The 15,638-nt window shown below is 41.9% G+C and overlaps 1 protein-coding gene across 7 annotated transcripts in view; it reads left to right on the forward strand.

Moving 5' to 3' along the window:
* Positions 1–15,638, forward strand: part of CACNB2 (calcium voltage-gated channel auxiliary subunit beta 2) — a 340,356-nt gene that overhangs the window by 11,652 nt on the left and 313,066 nt on the right. The window lies entirely within an intron of this gene.

Below are 15,638 nucleotides of genomic sequence, written 5' to 3' on the forward strand. Positions count from 1 at the left end.
AGCGCGTTCTCCTGGTGGGTTGACGGCCAGTCTGGCCCGTGGTTCTCTGTATAATGCCTTGTGGGTGCAGCTCACTGCGGCATCCATGATTCTATTGGAAACACGCGCTGGCTTCTTCGGACGTCACTGGTTTTCGTCTGCTCCTGCCCCAAGTGTGTTTGGTCTTCTTTGAATCCTGGTTTGATCTTTTGTGTTTTGTTCTTGGTTTTGTTGGAGGTCATAACACTTGACCCTTTCTCTGTCCCAGTTGAGTCTCATGACTGGCTCTCTGTGACATGGCCCTCTAGAGCTTTCTTCAGGCTTACTTGTCACAGTCAACCAAGTTTGGCCTTAAACATGCCTGCTTGCTATTCCTATGGTTACTGATTCTATATGCTTTTGTTTATAGGCACAGGTGATCCCTGCCTGGCTGCCAGTCTCCTCTTGCACCATTTAAATCCGCCAAAGGTGCCTCCAAATAACTTTTAGGCAAGGGGAAAGAGAGTACGATCTGTACCAATTGGGAATTGTTTTACTTGCAGAAAATGGGGGAAAAAATGGCTAAGAAGGAGGGAAACTTGTTTGAAAGAAACATTTGGAAAGAAAAAGGTCAAGCTAGGTGTGGCCCCCCCAAGTGTGGCCCATCCTCGATCAGGGTTCCACTGGTATCAGGGAGCTGGGCATAGTGTGAAAAACTCATGGTGTGTATACTAGTCTGATGGTAGCACACACAGAACTGGTACTGGAGTCCCTAGGATGCCTGAAGAACCTAGGATGTAGTTATTGAGCTTGGGTGAGTCAGTTAAAGGGAAGGTACCCAAAGGCTTTTTCATGTCACGCACTCACTTTTATTTCGCCCTTGGGGAGATGGGACTGAATCTGGAGAGTTCAGGGTTGAGGGTTGGATAACACAAAGGAGACAATTGTAAGAATCCTCAGAACAGGAGCTGCAGCGAGCCAGGAGATGAAGGCAAGCAGCTTTGTAGAAAGAGGGTGAAAAAGGAAGCTGAGGTATTTCAAGCAAGCACATTGTAGTGAGTCAGGATTAATAGTGTGGGGCCTACCACTGCTCATTTAAGCTCTTAATTCAAGCACCAGCCCCCCCCCCTTTTCCAATTGTCCCTTTGTCATGTGTTCCTCTTGTATGGAATTTTGAGAGCTCGATTCACAAGGAGGGAAGAAATTTCTGCACTGCATGTGAATGAACTAGAATTTGTTTTTCTTATCTAAGATGTCTTTTTTTTTTTTTTTTTGACCTTGGGTTCTTCGGAAAGCATGTTTGTTTGAGACAAGGAGGAGTGACTGAAGCAGCTGCTCAGTCGTTTAAATGTAGTTAGAGATTGTTAAAACACATGCGAGCATGGTAAGACCGCAAACATCAACTCAGAAGAGTCAAGAGAGCAGGTGTCTTCTGTTAGCATCTCAATGGAACAAGGCACACTGTGTGGCACGGAGTGGTGATTATCCAAACAGTTCATCAGAAACCTGCCGCATCATCGCAGCGTAAAGCCCAGCAGTTCTGGCAGGGGCCTGCAGTTAGGAATTATACTTTTGTTTGGAGGATTTAATCTCCACTGCAACAACATTCATATTTTGCTGCCATATAAAAAGGAGCAAAAGCTACTCTGACATGTTTAGATCCCTAATAGGAGGGTGTTTGCAGAAACACACGGGGAGTGATAAGAACAAGCATGTTAGGTTACCATGTAATGTGAATATGTTCTTTTTTATTGTCAGTATATGTTTGCTAAACAAGTGGCTTGTGTTGATTCTAATTATGTATATATCTATGCCTAGGAGCATTAATAATTAGTGTTAAAAGAATGTCTGGTCACTAGAACTGGAACTTATTTCCTTCTTTTTATTTCTTTAAAGGAGTCTTGCTGTATTGCTCAGGCTGGTATTGAACTCATGAGCACAAATGATTCTCCCCCCTCAGCCTCCTAAGTAACTGGGACCACAAGCATGTTTAACTACGTGCAGGTTATTTAACCGAATTATGCATTTATATTCATTTTGGTCTTTGATTTAAAAAAATAATTTCTATGTAATTTTGAAAACCTTAGAATTCTTGTTTTATTTTTAGATAGTATATTATTATGGCATATGTAATATGAGTAAATTAATAAAATAAATAAAAAATTAAAAAATAAAACTGGAAAATGAGCGCTTTTAGGTAGTTATAATACTAACTGATATCTAAATGGTTTAGAAGCTGAGGCTGTGACAATTTAGGATAGCAAAAAAAGAATCATTAGGATCTTTCTCAATTTTTTTTAAGAACTGGTAGAAAAAGCAGACCATTTGTTTCAGGCTACTTGCTTCTGAAAACTCATGTATAGAAGCCTGCTGTGGCTCATGTAGAAACAGCATCTTCATTGGGGTCAATAAGGTAAGAAGTATGGGGGGGTCTTAGTTTGGCATCAGTGGCCTTAGGATATAAAGAGAGACTGGATACACAGCAGAAGGCCATTTGAGGACCCAGCAAGACAATAGCCATACACCTAGGCATTAGCCCCAGTGCCTGGGATTGTTACAACATAGGTTTCTGTTGCTTAAAGCACTCTGACATATGCCATGGCTGTTGAAACAGAGCGTCACAGACAGACTTACTGGGAGACATGAAAGAGGACTTTCTTCTAAAACATTCCTTCCTTGCTCTTATTGATAATGGATTATGTTTGCCAAGAAGCATTTGGCTCATGTGCTCAATCAGTGGCCCGAGAGTCACCGTACCCACCACCCTCCCACCACCCACAGGCCTCGTCTGTGTTCTCTTCTCCTTAATTAAAGAAAGCCAAGTTCGTTCTTCCTGACAGAAATTCATTTTGCCTCTTTTTGAAATTTTAGGTAAACTAAATAGCTTTGTGTCTAAATTCTCACACCCAACTTCATATTGGTTTTGGTCATCCACTGTGGCCACGTCAGTACTCAGTCGATCTTTGCTGTGCAGTATTGCATTGCATGGGATGTGCCACAGTTAATTTCCATGCGCCACCCTTGAGAGACACTGGCTTGTTTTCTTCCTTGCGGTTATTAAGACAATGCCACTGGGTAAATTCTTGGGTGTACCATGGGCACATATGGATTAAGATGAAATATGTGATCATATGGTGTGTATATGTTCAATAAAATCAGTAGTGAAGACCTACTTTCCAAAGTGACTATTCCAGTCCACATTGGCTCTGGCAGCATCTGCCATTTCCCTTGTTCACAGGTAGCTGGCACTTGATGCCAGTGTTTTACATCACAGTCTCTCTCTCTCTGACAGTAGAGTGGTAGCTCACTCTGGTGTTAGCATTGCTTTGCTTATAATTAAGCTCTAATTTCCCTCTAGCTGGGAAACATCAAAGGAGTACTGTATATAAGTACATACGATCTGAATGATCTTCTGGGTTTTTATTTAAGTCACTCTATATGGTAAATACATCATTAGCCACAATAACTAGATTTGTATACATTTGATTAAAATTATATTATAACTGCTGGAATATAGTGAAATGTTTTAGGATCTGTCAGAACCATGAGGAAAGGTTAAGCAATAAAAGGACCCAGTGCAGTTTACCTGTGGTAAATTTTTCAGATTGTTGTTACCGTTTCCCAGGTGTGTGTGTGTGTGTGTGTGTGTGTGTGTGTGTGTGTGTGTGTGCATGTTTCTCTAACTAAGCTTAATTTTAAAAGAGAATCCTTGTTCTGAAGAAATTAAATGCCTATAGGTAAGTTTCTGCTTTTAACTTTGAAGCAAAATCACAGCAGCCATGGAGAGCAGCAGGAGCCCCAGGCGTGAGTTCCATTTTGTCCGTTACTCTTTCCCCATTACCCAACCATTCAACCATCATTGTGGCCTTGGGAACCTATCAGGGATTCAGGGATGACTCACTCCCACCCCTGTTGAAAACTCTCTGTCTCTGTCTCTGTCTCTGTCTGTGTCTGTGTCTCTCTCTCTCTCTCTCTCTCTGTCTCTCTCTCTCTGTCTCTCTCTCTCTGTCTCTCTCTCTCTCTCTCTCTCTCTCTCTCTCTCTCTGTCTCTCTCTCTCTCTGTCTCTCTCTCTCTCTCTGTCTCTCTCTCTGTCTGTCTCTGTCTCTGTCTCTGTCTCTCTCTCTCTCTCTCTCTCTCTCTCTCTCTCTCTCTCTCTCTCTCTCTCTGTCTCACGTCTATCAGTTTGACGCTAGGGCTGAGCCTGGTGGTATATCCTGAAGGGGCCTTTGCCCACAGGCTTGTTGGCTGTGGGTTACCAACATCAGTGGGATTTCCCATCTCATCAGTGGGTGAGACGAAGCTTATTCTGGGTTCTCCTTTCTCTTGTTGTGATGTCATGGGTCAGCTAATACTATGCGTTGAACATTTCAAGGAACGCACCTGTCTTAACTTGTAGTTTGGTAAAGTTTTAATTGGAAAGAAAGTTAAATGTGTGTTGATTTTGTCTCGTTTGTTTATGTTGTGAGTAGAATGTTACCTTCGTATGCTCTATGGGCACCGTATCCTGAACTCAAATTTGTCAGATTTCTCTCGTGAGTTATGATACTGTGAGATTTGTTCCAAATGATTTACTCCAAGAAGCATGAAACAGTTAAATGCGGAGTTGGACTGTTGCCTCGACCACTGATATTTGGCTTTTGCACTGAATGACTTGCTTTTTAAAATTTTTGTTTATTTTTTGGTAATTTCATACATGAATACAACAGATTTAGGCCATATCCATTCCTCAATGACTCTGCCTTTTGACAGCTCATCATTTTCTTATTGCAAATAGGCCTCCTCCAAAAAAATTAGCTACGTGCATTACAAGAGTTGAAACCTGTATGCTCATTAGAAATCTGCAAATAAACACTACTTAACCATTCACTATTAATGACTTAGAATGCAACTGTCTATTCATAACATTTATTAAAGCACGAATAAGAACATTTTGGGACAAATGTTACTGTGTCTACATATAAGGAAACCCAGGCACAGGGAAATAAAGTAAAGTAGTCACAGTCACATCATAAGAAAGACTGGATTGAGAATTTGAATCCAGGCATCTGATTCCAGATTATTCTCTTTCTTTTGGTGAGATTATACTCTCTTGTAACAAAAAGATATAGACTAGTGAAAATTTCACAAGTGTTTAACTTGATTGGCTAAGGAGGACATATAGGAAAATGAGCAGCGTTGTGTTCAGGATGAGGCACCGCATGAGCCCTTTCCCAGAGTAGTTGTAACAGAGCTCCTGACAGAAGCAATCTGAGGTGGCAAAGCATGGGGTCACTGTTTCAGGGGATGCCGGGCCATCGTGGTGGCAGGCAGAGACTGCACCGGTCTTTGAAGATAAAAAGCATAGGGCTTTGCCTGAGACCAGAAAGGGATGTCCTCTTCAAGCACGGCCCTAGTGACTCACTTTGGCTAGCCCTGCTGGTTCCAAGGGCTGACCAACCTCCCAAAGCAGCGGGGCATTTTACATAAAAACCTTAAGGCATTTGAAGACATTAAGTTCATCTGAACTCTCTTTAGAAGAAAATGGGATGGCTTTAGTGTTATAAACTTTCATTGAGTGTCATGACTTTATTTTCGTGTGTGTGTGTGTGTGTGTGTGGGAGAGAGAGAGAGAGAGAGAGAGAGAGAGAGAGAGAGAGAGAGAGAGAGAGAGAGAGAGAGAGGAGCCAAAGGAGGATACTAGGATAGACAGTCCTAGTCTCTCTCTCTTCCTTAATCCTGTGATTCAGGGTCTCTCACTGAATCTGGAGCTAGGTTTGTGGCCAGCAAACCCCCAGAGAACCTATCTTCACCCTACGGAGAGTTGAGAGTATTGGGCATGCGTGCAACCACAGCCAGCTTGAGCTACGAACTCAGGTTGTTCCGCTTAAGCTGTTGACATTCTTCCCCACTACACCTTTCCCCCAGCCTGGCTCACGACTTCTTAAATACCAGCATTCCTTTCTTTTCTTTCACCAGAAGTCGCTTCAGGTCTCAGTTTGTGTCACATTTCAGTGCCTCCCGCCATTCCTGTTGGTAATGAGAAGGACAGACACGGTTGGAAGAGCATTTGTTTCTTTCCTTCCTTCCAAGAATTTGCAGGAACCTACAAACTGTAGAAGTTGAGGGTTCTGGAAGCTTCCATCCCGTGTTAAACAAACAGAAATGAACTTGACTGTGGATCTTTGGTAGCCTGTGCTGGTCTGTTTGGAGGCAGCTGTCAGGGCTGACGTGGTCCCAGGAATCATCCAGGTCATGAAGCTGGGTGAGGCTGGGCAAACATTACACCTCATTTTATGGGAGGCTACTTCAGAAATAGTTTATAGTCGGCTGGGACCTTGGCTTTATAAGTAAAACAAATACTTTAATTCTAATGGATTAGAGGGCAAAATGTGCTACACATGACTTCTAGACGGTGAGTGTAAAATCAATGAGTATTGTTCAACTTGTTTACATACTAAAAGATACTGAATACACAAAGCTTGTGCTGTTATATAATTGTAGGTGGTGAGGGTTGTCTTTGATTCTGATATAAACTTAGTGTTTTTTGGCTGTGCTTGGGATAGATGCATAGATGACAGGTCTTTATTTCTCGTCGTTTCTTAATTTATTACACAAATCGGGATTTCTTATAAACCCCCAAAAAGAAGATATTCCAAAAGCCTATTGTTTAGAAAAAAAATTCTTTTAACACAAGAAACTATATGGAGTAAATTAGTTTACAAAAAAAAAAAAGCCAACCAAACAAAAACAAGCAAAACAATAGCTGGAGTAGGAATAACAGCTGAGCCTACCTGATATCAAAGGGTAGAACATTTGTGTGTAAGAACCCCTAACTGTATAAATTCTCCGATATTGCCAAGGTTAGGAAAACTATGCACATCTGCAGGTAGGTGTGGTCATCGAAATTAAAGCAGCTCTGGGGAGTGGACTAGACTATCTTCGTGCTTATTTTTCAGAGTTGACTTTTGCTCCTCCCTCTCTCCCTCCTTCTCTCTCTCCCTCTCTCCCTTTCTCCTTTCTCCTTCTTCTTCTTCTTCCTTCTTCCTTCTTTCCCATCTCTCTGTCCTCTTCTTATCCTGCCCTCCTCACTCCCTCTCTCTATCATTTCTCCCATCTTTCTCTCCACTTGCTTTCTTAATTTCTCTTATTCTCCCCACATTTCCTCTCTTTTCCTTCTCCGCTTTCTTAGATACACCTATTCTCCCAGCCTGCATCGGTGCAGTCTTCCGAGAATGCACACCGAATGCTCAGGGGACCAGTTCCCAGATCTGCTTTGCTTTAACAGTTCAGCACACACTGAATCCACCTTTCATTCAGAATGCTCTGCCATGAGAGCCCAGCAATAGGTTCCTGCCATGTTTGGCCAAGACTCACTAACTTTGTGCTGATAACTTTCTTAGGGCTTTGAGTTGTGCTTATTCCTGTTCACTGAGTGAGAAGGTGAGGCTTATGAATCCACACCATTTTTTTCCTGGAATTTTCAAGGACCAGTGTCCTCTGTGGTTGGCAGGGAAGGACCCAGGCACTCATCTGGGATTTCCATCTTACCAACATATGTTGTGGTTGTAATTCAGTCATCCTGTAGCTTCTAAGGGCTCCCAGAATGCAAATCAGAGTGACAAACTGGAATGAAGCAAATATTTAACAGAAGGTTGCATGACACTTTCAGAACATGGTATTCTAAACAAATTCCATCTCCTCCCAGTACCAGTGTTCTTGGTTCTGCCTCTCTGGATCTTTTATATTCGTTCAGATTGGCTTTAAATATAAATGATTAATCACAGAGACACACAGTCTATTTTTCGGTTTTGTTTTGCAAAGGCAGATTAAACTGTGATAATGGTTACAGACTCCAGGCCTGCGGAGACTGATATGTTTAAGGTTGGATAAATCTTCCAGCCCTTAAATCCTGGCTTGTTGGCTTGTTATCCTGCGTTCGTCACAAACACAGCTATAAATATAACCAGTAGATTTACCGTCTCTGATTTCCTGTAAATGTCTCTCGATCTTCTGAGACATTTACTTGGATTTTGTGAATGGCAGAATCTGTCTTGTGTCTTCTTAAAAACCATTTTGAGGCATGTCAATATAAAATTATTTACCTTTGGAAATTTCCTTGTTCTTTCTACAGCCCAAACAAGCCTAAATACCACTATGGATAGTTGACATTGATAGTTTTTTCACATGCCCATGTGAACATGTGTGTGTGTGTGTGTGTGTGTGTGTGTGTGTGTGTGTGTGTGTGTTCACTCTCATAATTTATTTTTGCTGTGTATTTGAACACCTTGCTAAACTAGTCTGGATTAGATATCTATTACTATTTTGTGAATGTGGGCCTTGAAAATAATTCTCTCACAGTCCCTTTTTCCCCCACTGAGATAAATATATCCCCTTTAAGCCAAGAATTATTTTTGCAGGTGCTCAGCTTCACAGAAATGTTTTGAATTATAATTTCTCTGTTTTCTTCTATTTTTATTCATGTCCTGATTGGGTAGAGCCATGTGAAATTTTGGAAATTACATAGACTGAGTGAGCTGCATGGGAACAATTGAAATTTATCCACACAATATAATACGGAATGGCTAGTCATTGTGACGAGGGAAGTCGTTTTATTAAGCAGTGAAGTAACAAAAAACGTGTATGTTTCTGTTAAACCCAGCTGGAGATCAGTTACTCCCTTCAAGTTAATTATTCATGTTCTTCACAAGGATCCTGCCTAAGGTAACAGTCTCTTCTGATCAAGAAAAGGGTCCCGATCCTGTCTCTCACATGCGTGAGGAGGGCCGACTCCTCTCCGTGTGGATTGGTTTCTGGAAGAAGTCACACTTGATAATTATCGGATGATGATGATGAAGTCGTCTTTTAGGTTTCGGAGCAGGTGTGGAAAATGTTTGTGAGCCTCCACCCCAACAAGGGGCCGTTGTGGTTTTATCCTGTCATTGTCCCTCACTTGCCACTTGAACCACAGTTTATCAGGCTCCCTGTCTTCTGCTTCTATGAGCATTTGGGGGAGAAAGAACAAAAAAAGAAAAATCGCTGGATAAAGGAGGAAACTCTGAGTCCTCCAGGCAGGCAGTCACTTGGGAAAACAGCGATAGCTCTTTGGGAAGCCTGTCCACAAGCCTCTTACCACCGTCCTTGGCTTTTTGTGTCCCCTCTTTTCCTTGTGTTCCTAGTGCACAGAGGACAGACAGCTCCGGTGGCTTGCCTTTCTTTTCTTCTGCACTTGTCACAGGACAGCACTGCTTATTCTGATAAGGACACTGCATTCTGAGCACGCTATCTCTGTCCACCCTAGCAGCTCTGTCCGTTTTAGCTGCCTTTCTTTTGTGGAAGGCTGTCTTTCCTGACCTGGGGTCATTATCTCCTAGATTTAACCTTGAGTTTGACTCCCGATCAAGTTTCCTAGCCACTGGAAGCCTTGCCAATTTCTCTTTGGCTTTGAAAATCATAAAGTGGTAAGCCAACATTTTTTAAGCACCCATCACCACCAACACATGCAAGCAAGCCCCCCCCCCCATATCCACATGTGTAAACACCTTTAACTATCCACACATGCAAGCAATGTTCAGTTTGAAAGAAAAGCATGGCATAGGTGTCATGTTAATTTGTTAGGGCTGTTATAATAAAGTTGGCATGCTGGATGGCTTCAGTAAGAATGAATAACATCATAGAATTTTTATTAGTTTTATCAAACAAAATGTCTAGAGAAATCAACTTAGTAAATTCAATGAGTATCTTCATTGAGACTCATTTCCTTTGTCTCATGGATTTTTTGCTTTGCATTATTCTGTTTCTCCACATTTTAAAATATCTTTATAAGGCCTCAATAGCTCGTAGTTTATGCACATCATACATTTGCAAGACATGTAAAAGGCTTAGAAATTTTGTTGGACATGATGACACACACCTGTAATACTAGCACTTGTGATCAGTGTTCAAGGCAAGCCTAAGCTACAAAGTTATGCAAGACTCTGTCTCTAACAAATGAAGAGCGCACAGAAAGATTGACCTGGGGCTTTTGAGGATTTAACTCACTGATATAACTGAGAGTCTGTTTGCCTCCCTAGCATACTGTCTTACAGGATAACACACCAGACCCATTGCATGTGATCAGTATATGAGTCACTGTGGTTGCATAAAAGCCTTGAGTATGCAACACTTCTACACATATGTGTACATGTGAATATGCTATTACTTTTGGGTTTTCCATTTATTTCCCATATTTAAAATAAGAGTTTTCTTTTAATATGTAGAGATTTACTTAAGCCAATGTCCTTCATGGTATTATAAAATTATTTAAAGGTAATTATTTTATGTATATGTGGAATATGTATGTGCACATGTGTGTGTGTGTGTGTGTGCATGCGTGCATGCGCTCAATTGTGTGCATGAATATGGAGGTCAGAACTCAATATTTAGGTCTTCCTTCCTTTCTATCCTTTAAGACAGAGTGTCTCAGTTTCTCACTAGATCTGGAGCTCACCACTTCAGCTATGTTGATGGCCCCTGAGCTCCAGGCATCTTCCTGTCTCACACCATTTAGCACTGGGGTTACAGATGGCTCCTGCATCACCAAACTGTCATATGGGCACTGGGGATTTGAACTTAGAGCCACTTGAGCCTATTGAGCCACTTTCTAACACTTACTTAAAAGCAATGTTCCTGCTTCCAGTTTTCATATCTCATGATTGGGTCCTTAGAGTTATTATTTTGAGCTTGCAGAAATTTAATACCAAAAGGAGGCTTCCTTGAGAGGCTCATTTAATCTTTCCCCTGACAGTTACAGGAAAAACTGTATCAGGAAGAAATCTGCATCTTAGGTCAAGATGCCCTGCTATGTACTTGTTGCTCGTAGCACAAAAAAAAAAAAAAAAAAAGAAAGAAAGAAAGAAAATTCTCAAAAGATCCCATGTCACCTCTTGTTGATTTATTTGACGATGTTTCCTTTCAAGTTGTTATTTTAAGTTGTGTTCTTTTGCTAAGTTGAATGTGCTTTGGGAGTCAAGTCTAGATAGTTCTATGAAAGGTTACACAGCCCCATAGATTCCTAGTCTCATGGGCTGGAGTGGTATGCTTTGAAATGTCTTCCTGAAGGACTCATGCCCACTTATGATTGAGTCCTATGACCTAGAAGGGCTCAGGAGGTCACACTGGGTTATAACGCAAAGCAAATGAGGTAGGAATAAATTCCCAGGAAAGTAATAAACAAAAAGTGTGGCTGAGCAATACATAAATAGCTGTTGCTGTGAACCTCCTAAAGGAACTATGTGCTAGAGGAGAAAAAAAAAAAGGCCCTGGGTGAATTTGAAGTAAGGAATGCTGTATTTGGAATAGCAGATGCAGGAAACACCGGGGTACTCGTACCAACAATAATTTAAGCAATATAAGTGTAGTCAGTGCAATTCTGAGATGATAAACTCAGGTATGCTTGGCAATAGGGAGCATGGGAAAATAGACGGGGATGAGGCTGGGGGCTTAAGGAATAGCACTAGAATTTCAAGGGTCTCTGTGCATCATGTTCCTGATGCTATATCCTGAGGTCAAGAAGGACATTAAGAATACACAATGGTTGCCTCCTATAATCTTAGCACTGTAGAAATTGAGACAAGGTTGAGAGTTTGAAACCTTTCTATGTGGTATAATGAGAGCCAGTCTCAAAAATAAATCCAAACCACCACCACCAACAAATGAGTACATAAAAATAAAACCAAGGTAGGTCCGTAAGCCAGAAAACCAAGTGTCAAAGAAAATATTTGGATAAAGACATATGGTCACTACATGTTTCCAGTGTGCCCAGGCTTTTGTAAGTATTTGAGTTGTCAGTATATCTTCCTAAGGTGAACACTGTGTGTCTCCCCATGTAAAAAGATGCATAGAGAGCTGATAAGATGTTTTTTATTTTTTACTTTTATTGTCTATGATTTACACATCAAGCACCAAAATCCCTCTCCTCCCCCCCCCCCCCAGTAAAATACAACAAACAATCTTGTCACAGAAGCTGTAGTGTATCACCCAGTATAGCCCTTTGGCCACATATGTTTACTTTCAAATGTTCATTGCTATGAGTCATGGGTCTGATTTGAGGCCTACACTGTCGTTACCGGATCCTCACTAGGACTGCTGTCAGATATTCCATTGTTGCCATGTGTCAAGGAGATTCTTAAAAATTGAATCTGCAGGTCTGGCCCCTTCATGTGTTCCAGCAGGTCATACATGCGGTAGATTTTGGGGTGAGGTCCACTCAGAGCCCTGGATCAGCGCCCGTTCCCTTGCCCTCAGGGCAGAGCCTGCTCTATTTCACTGTGGCAGGGCCAGCTCTCCTGCTCCCGTGTCCACAGGGCAGGACCCGCTCTCCTGTTCTGATGTCATCATGTCAGGGCCTGCTCTCCTGTTCCTGTGTCCTCAGAGCAGGGCTGGCTCTGCTGCCCCCATGTCGTCAGGGCAGGGCTGGCTCTCCTGCTCCCATAATAAGCTGTTTTATTTACCCCAGTTCATTTACCTAAAAGCATATAGCATTTCTTATACCAAATTGGCATGCTTTTTGTCATGTTGTAGCCAAGAGGTAAGATGGCTAAGGCAAACATCTTAGTATTATTGAATAATTCAGGGATTCCATCTTTAATACCAAACAAAAAATATGCTCACAGTTAATAAATGTGTTTGAAGATGCTGTAAGTATTAATTTATTCTGTCTTTTCTCTTGGTTCAGGTGTGTGTGTGTGTGTGTGTGTGTGTGTGTGTGTGTGTGGAGTCCAGGGGGAGAGAAGAGTTAGCCAAAGGACAACTGACCACTTTAGGGGCTTACCTCTTCACTGATTAATTGACTAGCTAATAAATTAATTAATTTTGCAATGGGTGCCTCACCACCCTAGAGCTTACCAAATAGATTAGTCTGACTGTCCAGTGAGCCTGAGGCATCTACCTGGTCCCATACGCCATCAGGCCAGCTTTTAAAAATGGGTCCTGGGGGTGTCAAACTAAGGTCCTTGCATTTGCATTGCCTGGTCATCATTTCAGCACAGTTTTGTTTTTTAATTTGATGCAGAGGGAAGCCATGGCATGGGTGGAAGTGGGCAGAGTATGGGAAACAAACACAAGTCAAAAGCTCTAAGAGACAGAGTAGGATCTGAGGGCCAGTGCTCTCTGAAGAGTGATCCCTCCTCCCAGACATAGAAGGAAAGAAATTTCACACTTTTTTGAGGTAGACAGAGAAAGTGGGTCCAGAAAAAGAGCAGTGGAAAGACTCCTTAGATGTCCCCTGCCTCCTTGCTTGTCTCTTCATAGAAGTCTGAGGGCAGATGGGTCTGACTAGATGAGAGACAGGTTGGGGAAGCTGGCATTGTATAGAGACTTAATTAACCAGTTTGGCAATTTAAAAAACATCCTCTAAAACTTTTTAGCAGATAAAATAAAACCATGTGCACTCTCATTGATGGCTTCCCCTCAGAGAGCTCAAACTGAACATTAGTGGCCCCAAACAGCTTCTTATACTAATGCCCCGCTGTGACATGTTTCTGTGAATTTGTGTAAACCCCTTTGAACTCAGGCTAGCAGACCATTTTCCCTTGCACAGAAGTAGTCATTAGTGGTCTTGTAATTTGAAAATTGGCCATTCTCTGGGCCTCGGGCCATTTCTTTGGGGGAAGAGTGGGGTTTCTTTCTCTTTGAGAAAATTAGGTTTCTTGGTTACCATGAGACACTGACCTTTGGCACATATACTCCCCGTCATTTCGAAGCTTTTCTTGGTATTTATTAGGCAGCCCCGATGTTAATACTCTTTCAGGATATGTTTATAATATTCCTATAAAGCAGACCAAAGCAACTCTACTAAGCCCCTTTTACTTTCTACTGCCCCATTCTGGAGATGTAACTTATAGTACCAATGTCATAAACTGCTGGGATGGTGCTATGACAAAAGCGGTGGGTATTCTGATATTCACACTGTTGTTTCAGAACTACACCTCTGGTTTGGTCTCTTTTATTCAAGGAGAAGAGTGGCTGTGGATTCAAGATTTGAGGTTGCCTTTGTCTATTGTGAAGTAATTGAATCTTCTGCATGTATGCATATATCTGTGTGTGTGTGTGTGTGTGTGTGTGTGTGTGTGTACGGATGTGGGGAGGCTTGCGTTTATATGTGCATGGAAAGATATGCATATGTGTGTGGTTGTATATGAACAATGGTACAGGTATAGAGAAGTATGTTTTTGCATGTGTGCATGTATGTATTTGGGCATGTGTATACATATATGTATGTATGTATGCACACATATGAAAGTGGTAGGTTCATGTTGAATATCTTCCTCAGATTGCTTATTTTCTTCAATATGTTGTTTCTTCTCATCAATTTTACAAATGTAGGGGTGCTTTCCCGGCATGTGTGTAAGTGTATCTTATGTGTGTAAGTGTATCTTATGTGTGTAAGTGTATCTTATGTGTGTAAGTGTATCTTATGTGTGTAAGTGTATCTTATGTGCGCCTTCGGGAGCCAGAAGAAGGCATTGACTCCACTAGAAGTGGAGTTACAGATAGTATGAGCTGCCACGTGGGTGCTGGGAACCAAACCTTCGTTCTGCATAAGAGCAGCTGGGGCTCTGAACCTCGGCGTCATCTCTCCAGCCCCTCTATCTTTTCGATTTGTTTTGTTTTGTTTTAGACAACATCAGCCATTGAAGACAACACTCACCTGTTAGCTCTACGGGCTGGCTAGAGACCTGTGACCACCTTGTGAAGTGATTTTGCCAGGCACTAGCCTTGGCATGGGGTAAAATGATACAATGTATACAGTGTAGGATGTCCAGTATCAGGAGCTCTGGGATGGAGGTAGATGGAACCCAGGAAGAGTAGGTAACCCCACAATGAGGAAGTGGTGTGTAGGCTTTCGGGGAAGCCGGGTGTGAGCTGTTTTATAGGAGAAGAAACTCTGGCAGTAGGAGTGCCAGGCCAAGATCATGCCTCTTACATGAAGGCAGAAGGAAAAGTTGTTTACAGTTCACCTACTGTGACTGTAGCTGCATTGGGTGACAGAGAGAGCCAGATAGGTATAAGGAACCCAAATTTGGGCTGTGTTTGAAATCAAAACAGAGAGCACTGTGGCACTGTACTCCGGACTTGCAGGTCATACACCCAAGGGGGTTAGTCTGCTTGCTTCTCAGTACATGTCACATCAGGCAAGACACTCATGCATCTTTGAAAACAATACTCAGAGATGTGTACTTCCCCTGGGAGGGGGCGGGGTCTCTGTGGTATAGAACGTGGCATTGCTTATCATTTCTGCACGCACGTTTCTATTAGCTTTATCATCTATTATTTGTATCTAACATAATGTAGATACTGTGTCTCTAATTGCTAGACCCTGTCTTTAGGAAATAGTGATGAGGAATTTTATATATGTACACAAAAGACATATTTGAACCCTTTACAAGTATTTTCTATCTCGGGTTCAGAAGACTAATTATATATTGGTCCTAAATAAGCTGTTCAAGAATGACTTTGTCCCAGAAAACATCAAACAAGGCTGTGTTTTTAGAGTTTTCTCTGTTAGTCTGACGCAGTTGAAAGGGCAGCGTGTTTATTAACAACTACCACATGCCTTCACATTTCCCCTCTCACTGACTTCAGATTGACCTTGGATGTTTATGTGTCTGTGGTTTGAAGAGCTGTAAGTTTCTGGGTCAAAAATGCTGTGTTTTATTTTAAA

The sequence above is a fragment of the Acomys minous genome, assembly GCF_964271855.1.
Source record: "Acomys minous genome assembly, chromosome: 5".
Taxonomy (NCBI): domain Eukaryota; kingdom Metazoa; phylum Chordata; class Mammalia; order Rodentia; family Muridae; genus Acomys; species Acomys minous.